The sequence below is a fragment of the Podarcis vaucheri genome, assembly GCF_965113315.1.
Source record: "Podarcis vaucheri genome assembly, chromosome: 2".
Lineage (NCBI taxonomy): Eukaryota > Metazoa > Chordata > Lepidosauria > Squamata > Lacertidae > Podarcis > Podarcis vaucheri.
The window spans coordinates 124,095,490-124,104,768 of record NC_138760.1 but is presented as its reverse complement, the minus strand read 5'-3'; the positions used below and the strand labels follow the sequence as shown (position 1 = coordinate 124,104,768).

Genomic DNA, 9,279 nt, shown 5'->3' with positions numbered 1-9,279 from the left:
GCCATGCAACATAGAGTTCACGCTGTGTGGTGTTTTTTTCAAGCGTTTCCAAACTGGATAGAATAAATTATATAGTGGGTTTAAAACAATCCCCCTCTTCAGAAAACATACAAGCACCACCTGCAGAGAGTTGGCAGCAGTGGCGTAGCGTGGGTTGTCAGCACCCGGGGCAAGTCAAGTAATTTGCGCCCCCTAACCCGTGGATTTGCGCCCCGTAGCCCGTGGATTTACGCCCCCTAACCCTAACCCCCAGATGTTGTGCCCAGTGCAGCCGGGCCCCCCCTGCACCCCCCACGCTACGCCACTGGTTGTCAGGAGACACCCCCCCATTCCCATAATTCCCTGGGAAGGGAGATTGTTTGTTAAAGCCCTCTGGTCATCGGAGCTTTGCGAGGGAAATAACGAGGTTTCCCAACAACTGCTAGGACATTGCGGGTGCCCTGGCACCCGTGGGCACCATGTTGGAAAAGGCAGATGTGGGAAAATAATACTGAGCTGCATGGACCAATGGCCTGATGTAGTTATAACAGGGGTCAGCAAACTTTTTCAGCAGGAGGCCGTTCCACTGTCCCTCAGACCGTGTGGGGGGCTGGACTATATATATATATTTTTGGGGGGAATGAACGAATTCCTATGCCCCACAAATAACCCAGAGATGCATTTTAAATAAATATTTATGGGACCGCCTCTCCTGGTATGCCTCGCAGAGGGCGTTAAGGTTCATGAATAATGAATAATCACAGTTTAGAGGTCCTGGGCCCTAAGGAAGTCAGATTATCCTCCACCAGGGCCAGGGCCTTCTCAGTGATGGCTCCAACCTGGTGGAATGCTCTGTTCCATGAGACCAGGGCCCTGCAGGATTTAACTTCCTTCCGCAGGGCCTGTAAGACAGAGCTATTCCGCCTGGCTTTCAACTTGAACTTAGCCTGATGATTTATTCCCCTTCCTTCCCTCCCCCTCCCCTTTTTATGAAGATTACCCACTCTGGGATCCCACAGCTAATTCTCCCCTGGTCTCCACGCTGGCCCAAATAGGACTAATTTAGCCAGCTAAATGTTTATTGGATGGTTTCCCCCCTAAATTGATTTCTGAATTCTGTATTTATTGTTATTCATGTTTTATACTGTATTTTATGCTGTTTTTCGTTGCATCAATTAAGTGTTTTAAATTTGTTGTTAGCCGCCCTGAGCCCGGTTTTTGAACTGGGAAGGGCGGGGTATAAATAAAAATTTATTATTATTTATTATTAAAAGCACACATTCTACTCAGGTAAAAACCATAGCTGTCAACTTACAGATTTGAAAATAAGGGACCAGCAGCCTCACCTGTTCCAGGCACTCCAGTCTTCCTGTCCTCCTGCAGTCTGGTCAAACTCATGCTGGTAGCTTCGAGAACACTGTCCAACCAACTTTGTAACCAGAGGTGCAACTGAATAGAATCTGAATCACATGCACCACAAGACCTATGCAGCCTCAACTTAAGATGGCTCCCTGGCCTGGCTTTGCACTGCAAAGTTTGCAGCAGCACGTGCAACAAAATGACGTCCAGCATTCAAAAAACCCCTCAGCTTGCATTAACTAGCCACACACAAGGCATGCAAGCTCCACCCCCCAGTCATTCTTAGACTTCTTATTGGGTGAGCAACACAGCCAAGCAACACAGTTGGAGCCTCTCTCCTCCCTGGCCGGCAGGGAGGGAGGGAGAGGAGCTGCTTCCTTTGAAATTTAAGGGACATCCACTCAATAAGGGACAGCAGCGGGACATGGCGCTGGAATAAGGGACTGTCCCTTCAAATAAAAACATGCTGATTTCCAGACCGCCCACGGGCCAGATTTAGAAGGTGATTGGGCTGGATCCGGCCCCTGGGCCTTAGTTTGCCTACCCATGGGTTATAAGGCAGCATCCCTTGTTCCCTGCATAAGGCCCAGTGGCGTAGCGTGGGGGGTGCCAGGGGTGCCGGCCGCACCGGGCGCAACATTTTGGGGGGCGTGTTTGGCCGGCCCTCCTCGAGGAAGCAGGAACCCCACTGTCCTCGGACCTCCTCTGAAGCCTGGCGGTGGGGCGGAGAGACCTTCTCCCCGCGCCAGCCTTCGGATGGCTGCTCCGAAGCCTGGCGGTGGGGTGGAGAGACCCTTCTCCCCGCACCAGCCTTCGGATGGCTGCTCCGAAGCCTGGCGGTGGGGCGGAGAGACCTTCTCCCCGCGCCAGCCTTCGGATGGCTGCTCCGAAGCCTGGCGGTGGGGTGGAGAGACCCTTCTCCCCGCACCAGCCTTCGGATGGCTGTCCTGAAGACTTGTGGTGGGAGCAGTGGCGTAGCGTGGGGGGTGCAGGGGGGCCTGATGCACCGGGCGCAACATGGGGGGGGGGGCGGAAGAGACTCGAGTGCTAAAATCCACGGGTTAGGGGGCGCAAATTACTTGCCTTGCCCCGGGTGCTGAGAACCCACGCTACGCCACTGATAAGGCCCCATGTTTTGTCCTCAAAACTGACAGTCGAAAGGATCCCAGGCCGTACTGTTTAAGTATGTGGCTCTACTCTTTCCTCAGCTCCCCTTCCTCTCCCCCTGCCCCAATGTGGTGTCATGATTTGACTAAGATGAGAGACCCAAGTTGAAATCCCCAATGAGCCACAAAACTTTGCCGCGTGACCTTGGACCAGTCGCTATCTCTCAGCCTGCCCCACCTTCGAGGGTTGTTTTGAGGATAAGCTATGAGGAAAGATGCTCTTCCTACCTGGCAAAATTATCCTGCAAGTTCCCTTGGAGCCAAAATTTCCCCCCACCTCTTATTTTGAGGAATTCACTGCTGTATCATTTGAACAAAGCCTTAGTATTAGTAGCAGTACCCTGCCCATCGGATTGTGTTGCCCCAGCCATTCTGGGCGGCTTCTAGCATATTTAAATAATAATAATAATGAAACATTCAACTTCCCTATGCAGGATATACATGGAATATAAAAACAGGGACTAGATTTAGAGAGGCTCAATTCTTTATTGAGTTACTAGATGCAGGATATTCACCAAATATGAAAGCAGGATTGTCGAAACAAACACGCAGTATTATCGTGACATTTACAGATAGGTAGCCATGTTGGTCTGCCATAGTCAAAATAAAAATATTCCTTCCAGTAGCACCTTAAAGACCAACTAAGTTAGTTCTTGGTATGAGCTTTCGTGTGCATGCACACTTCTTCAGATATATGACATTATCGTGACATTGTTAGGCGAAAGCAAAAAAGCAACATAAATTACGGTAAACCTTAGAAACACTTAGCAAAATGATTTTGTGTGTGTGTAGTTAAGAGAGTCAGAGTGCCGCCAGTCAGTCAGTTGTTTGCAGGAGGGATGGAAATACCAGGAAATTTAAGTTTGGACAACTGAAATAGCTTCAGGCACTTTCAAAAGGATTGTCTTGATTTTTTGCAGTTAGGGAAGTGGTTTTTATTTTATTATTCAGTTATACAATTTATATACCATTTAACTACAATAGTCTCTTAAGAGGTTTAGAAAGATTCTATATGAAAAACCACAAAGGTCGGTTAGAGCTATAGGATCAGCCTTCAATTAAAATTAAAATGCCTGCTGGTGAGGCGGACCCCGAAGTATCCTGAACCCAAATTATTTAGGGCCTGGGAAATTAATACAAGGAGCCTGAACCAGCCCTGGTAGCGTATGGGTACCCAGGGAAAACTTCCGAACACTGGGTTTTGTGCTGGCAATATTCTGTCCACATCAACAGTGTAGCTGCAACATTTCACCCCAACCCTGGACAGAGCACAGGGCAGAGTAAACCCAGTGAAATTAATGGCCGTGTGGGAAGACGGACAAGCAAGACAGGATGTGGTAGAACGGACCTGTAAGCAAATTGGATCCAAAACTCAAAACAGACTGAATATAATCTAACCCACGTATGGAATTTGATTTGTTGAATTGGGATGAATGTTCATAGAGTAACAGAGTTGTAGTGTTGGAAGGGACACTGAGGATCATCCAGTCCAACCCCCTGAAATATAGGAATGAATATGCAGCTGTCCCAAACAGGGATCGAACCTGCAACCTTGGCGTTATCAGCACAAAGCTCTAACTGACTGAGCTGTCAGCAGATATAAATCAATAGATTGTCTGGAGGAGCCTTAAGGACCAAGTCGTTTTATTTTGTATTAGCTTATTACATATAACAGTATTGTACACCCACATATAATAAAATACCCCACCCTAACCCATTACTGAATGAAAATCCAAATACAGTAAGTTCTTCTTCCAGGCAACTATTTACATTAACCAAATCATTTTATAATGCGAGTAGAGTCTTCCGTTTTCATTTTTTGGCCACATGCATAATTAAGGACCAATCAGGACTAGGATCTTTATTGTAATAATTTAATAATAATAATTTTATTATTTGTGCCCTGCCCATCCGACCAGATTGCACCAGCCACCCCGGGCGGCTTCCAACATACATAAAAATGTAGTAAAACATTGCACATTGAAAGCATAAACTCCCAAACCACTCAGCGGCTAACTTGAAAAGCAACCTTTTCAGACAACAGCAAAAAAATCGAAAGGCGATTCCAGCATGAAACGGCAGAACCAGGATCTAGCAACAAATCTGTGCCAATTACCATTAGTCAAAACTTCCCCCTGAATACTCAACTCGATCATTGGAATCTGCAGGAGAGGACCTTCTGCAAAACACCGTCCTATCAACATGTCCATGCGGCATGATTTTGGAATCAGGCCTTCCGTGTGGTGGCACCTAGCCTTTGGAACTGCCTGCCACTGCAAAACAGATGCGCTGCATATTTACAGACCGTTTTTCACCGTAGATGGTCACAGGGTTCGAAACTAGCAGGGTGCCAGGGGCATATCGCGCCTAAAAATTCTCCCTTTGCAGGCACCTTAAAAAGTCTGGGTGTCATTTTTTGCACCTGGCTGACACTCAAGGATGACTGAATTGTATGTGCTTTGACGCCTCGAAGTACAGTGGTACCTCGGGTTAAGTACTTAATTTGTTCCAAAGGTCCGTACCTAACCTGAAACTGTTCTTAACCTGAAGCACCACTTTAGTTAATGGGGCCTCCTGCTGCCGCCGCGCCGCCAGAGCACGATTTCTGTTCTCATCCTGAAGCAAAGTTCTTAACCTGAAGCACTATTTCTGGGTTAGTGGAGTCTGTAACCTGAAGCGTATGTAACCTGAGGTACCACTGTATATGTTAAGGATAGACAATACGTTTAACAATAAAGAGTAGAGTGTTTTGAAAACTGAAGTATCGTACCAATATTTTTACTGTGCAAACACCAAATTAAACATATATGAACAATTTCTGTTAAAAATGTGATATTAACAATGTGTCACTTATGCGAATTGTGTATTAGTTCATGCTTCTCAAAATAATAAATAATAACTGTTGCTGACCTCCCCCCAAAATGGCGACTAGACATTCTGTTTTGGCGCCCACAACCCAGGTCCCAGGAGCCATTTGGCTCCTAGCGTTCCTATCCCAGTTTCTAAAACTGGGTGGTCACAAAGCAGTTTACAGAGAAATAAAACAATCCACGAAGCATAATAATACAACAACAAAAATATGTTTCATAAATAGGCACAGTATAACTTACTTAAAATACCTGCTGAAATAGACTGACTGTTGTTCAATGCCTGAAGTTCAACATGTATGTGCAATTTCAGGTGGAAGGGAGTTCCACAGGATTAGGCCCACAGTGGGGGGCCACTAGGGGGCGCATTGGAAGATGGCCAACAATACCATCTCTCCGACCCACACGGGGTAATTAAGAGGCTGTTATGGGAGTAGACAGCCTCCCTTGTTGCCCCAAGGAAATGGGGAACACTGCCCTTGCCTGCTGTGCCCATAAATCACCCCCTAATTCAAAAGAAGGGGGTGAGGGCCCTAGGCAGAATGCCCCCATGTGGACCTCGGCTCTCCTGGACGCTGTCTCTGATCGCGCACTAGTTGCAGCAATTTGGAATAATTAATTACAAAAGAAGCAAATGCACATATTTCAAGTGAAGAAGGGGAGTGAAGTCTGCTAATTTAAGTGACCTCTGCGAAAGAAGACGATGGGCTGGAGAAACAGGAATATTTTACGATGAAGATACACCAAAGGCGGGGTATGTTGACAATGGGGCTGAATGGGGGGGGACGGACCTTTTTTACTTTCCTTCTACAGTGGTACCCCGCAAGACGAACGCCTCGCAAGACGGAAAACCCGCTAGACGAAAGGGTTTTCCGTTTTGGAGGCACTTCGCAAAACGAATTTCCCTATGGGCTTGCTTCGCAAGACGAAAGCCCATAGGGAAATCTCCGGGGACCTCTTTTAAATGCTAGCGATGGGGAGCAAAGCCTTTCCCCCCCCTCCGGCCTTCAGAAGAGGTCCAGGAAGGCTGGCGGGGGCCGAAAGGCTTTGCTCCCCAGCGCCAGCATTTTAAAAGCAGTCCGGGATAGCAGGGAAGCGCTTCCTGCTATCCCGGACGGCTTTTGAAGGCAGGAGAGTCTCCGCCAGCAACGGCATCGCTGCCGCTGCTGGCGGAGAGATCCGCGAAGCCTGGGCGCGCTGCGCGCAGGCTTCGACATGCCGGCAAGTCTCCGCCAGCAGCGGCAGCGCTGCCGCTGCTGGCGGAAAGGTCCGGGAAGCCTGGGCCGGACAGCTTTTGAAGGCAGGCGGGGGGAGCAAAGACTTTCGCCCCCGCCAGCCTTCAGAAGAGGTCCAGGACCTCTTCTGAAGGCTGGCGGGGGGCAAAAGTCTTTGTCCCCCCTGCCTGCCTTCCCAGGGGCTTTTAAATCGCCCCGACAGCGGAGAAGTCCTCCGCTGTCCGGGGCGATTTTAAAATGCCGCCCGCCAGCATTTTTAGATCGCCCCGGACAGCGGAGAAGTCCTCCGCTGTCCCAGGGTTTTTTAAAATGCTGGGGGTGGGAAGAAAAGCCCTTGTCCCCCCCCCCAGCCTTCAGAGGAGGTCCGGGGACAGACTGTCCCCGGACCTGGTCTGAAGGCGGTTTCCCTAGGAACGCATTAATTGATTTTCAATGCATTCCTATGGGAAACCGTGCATCGCAAGACGAAAAACTCGCAAGAAGAAAAAACTTGCGGAACGAATTAATTTCGCCTTGCGAGGCACCACTGTATGTGATTTACAAGAACCCCTCCTCATTAGAACCGTCGGTTGAACTGACCCAAGCAGGATGATTAAGGTCTGTGTGGAGATAAACTTTAACCAAAAGTATGCTTTATGGAGACCGAGAAGCAATAAGAGCTTTTGGAATGGCGCAGCAATTAATTTGGAGTCGCCATCTTGCCAAAGGATTTATAGCCAGGAGGAAGAACGGATTTGTTTTCAGACTGCATTCCTAGTGAATCTCCTCAGAAGTTTTGAGAAAGGAGGCAGATTGGTGAAGATTAATGACGCTAAGACTGTTTTGATGTATGGAAGTGATGTTATATGGAAAACGCCTGGATATGGCTACTGGATAAAAAAAATAATATTCACGCAGGATTACAAACTGTTCTAACCAGCTTGCGGAGACTATCAGAGGTCACAAAGAGAAAGGAAAAATATATGAAAATAACAACAAGAGATGTGGAAAAATAATAAGAAAGGACTGGATAGTACTGTGAACATCATAAGGTTAGATTTGTGGACATTAAAACAGCAGTAAGAAGCAAGAAGTTGATTGGATCCCTTCGGAACTTGAAATATGGGTACCCCCAACAAAAATTTAAAATTCGGCTGTGTAATTTGGAATTTATGTAATTTGGTTTGATTTGATGTGATTGGTCGGTTAATAAAAAATTATTCTTAAAAAAAAAAGAAAGGATTAGGCCCACAGTGCTGAACGCATGGCTTCTGGGGTTATAAACCATGCATTTGTGCCACAAATTGTGAGTCCCGCAAAGTGCTTGATGAGAGGCAGGGATATAAGTGATCAGGCGAGCCCTAAGATATTCTGGCCCCAAGTTGTTAAGAGTCTTGTAAATTAATACAAGAAGCCTGAATTATCCTAGCCAACTGTAGACTGAAATAGTACAACAGAGTCCCAACATAAAAGGGATTCCCTGGTGTAGACAAAGTTCCCCTTTTAGGGTTGAAAATGTGCGCATTAAGATAATAAGAGCCCAGGAAGTTTCCTATGGCCCTGGTGGCATTGCAAACCTGTTTGCATTTTGGACGGAGGTTTTTAAAGAACTGGGGAACTTTTATAAGCTGAACATCAACGTGCCTCCAGCCCCGGCAGTAGTGGGAATAATGAATAATGCTGACTTTCCAAGCTGTATATAAAGAAATGTTGTCATTTCTGCTTGCAGCGGCTTGAAAATTGCCAGATGCTGGCAAACGGCTAAAGGTCTGAGAACCAAAGGGTCTGAGAAAACTGGCAAAAAAACTAACATGCCAAATCCACGCTGCTAAAGAACGTGCCCCTCTTATTTCTTGCCTCAATAATGGACTGGATGAGAGCCAACAAACTGAAACAAAATTGAGGCACTGTTAGTGGGTGGTTCCCTAGACCAGATGGTTGTGAGGTTTGAAAGACGGTTTGAACATATTACACTGATCCTGGTCCGACTGCACTGGCTACCAATTAGTTTCCGGGCCCAATTCAAAGTGCTGGTTTTGACCTATAAAGCCTTAAACAGCTCAGGACTGCAATACCTCAAGCTCTACCACTTTCCATATGAACCCACCCGGACCCGGAGATCGTCTTCTGAGGCCCTCCTTCGCGTGCCTCCTCCTGGAGAGGTCCGGAGGGTAGCAACATGAGAACGGGGCCTTCTCTACAGTGGCTCCCCATCTGTGGAATGCTCTCCCCAGGGAAGTTCGTCTGGCGCCTTCATTATACACCTTTAGGCACCAGGCAAAAATGTTCCTTTTTAACCAGGCCTTTGGTTGATTTGATTGACATCCTATGCCCTTTCAAAATGTGGCTTTTTTGGAGGAGGTTAATAATAATAATAATAATAATAATAATAATAGTTACTTATACCCCACCCATCTGGCTGGGTTTCCCCAGTCACTCTGGGCAGTTTCCAACAGATTAAAAATAAAACATCAGTCATTTTAAAAAACTTCCCTAAACCGGGCTTTATTGGGTGGTTGTTTTTATTTTGATTATATATTTTATGCTTTTATATTTTGATTTTGTTCTGTGAACCACCCTGAGACCTCCAGGTATAGGGCGATATATAAATTCAATAAATAATAATAATAATAATAATAATAATAATAATAATAATAATAATGCTGCTGCATGACATGGCAGCAGTGATTTCTC

The 9,279-nt window shown here is 46.7% G+C and overlaps 1 long non-coding RNA gene across 1 annotated transcript; it reads right to left on the bottom strand.

The window, feature by feature from the left end:
* Positions 1–6: 6 nt before the first annotated feature.
* Positions 7–1,879, bottom strand: LOC309525460. The gene is made up of 2 exons (XR_014216308.1): positions 1,326–1,879; positions 7–53 (listed from the first exon to the last, which is right to left on the bottom strand). It is a non-coding gene; the product is annotated as an uncharacterized lncRNA (long non-coding RNA).
* Between the last annotated feature and the right edge of the window lie 7,400 nt (positions 1,880–9,279).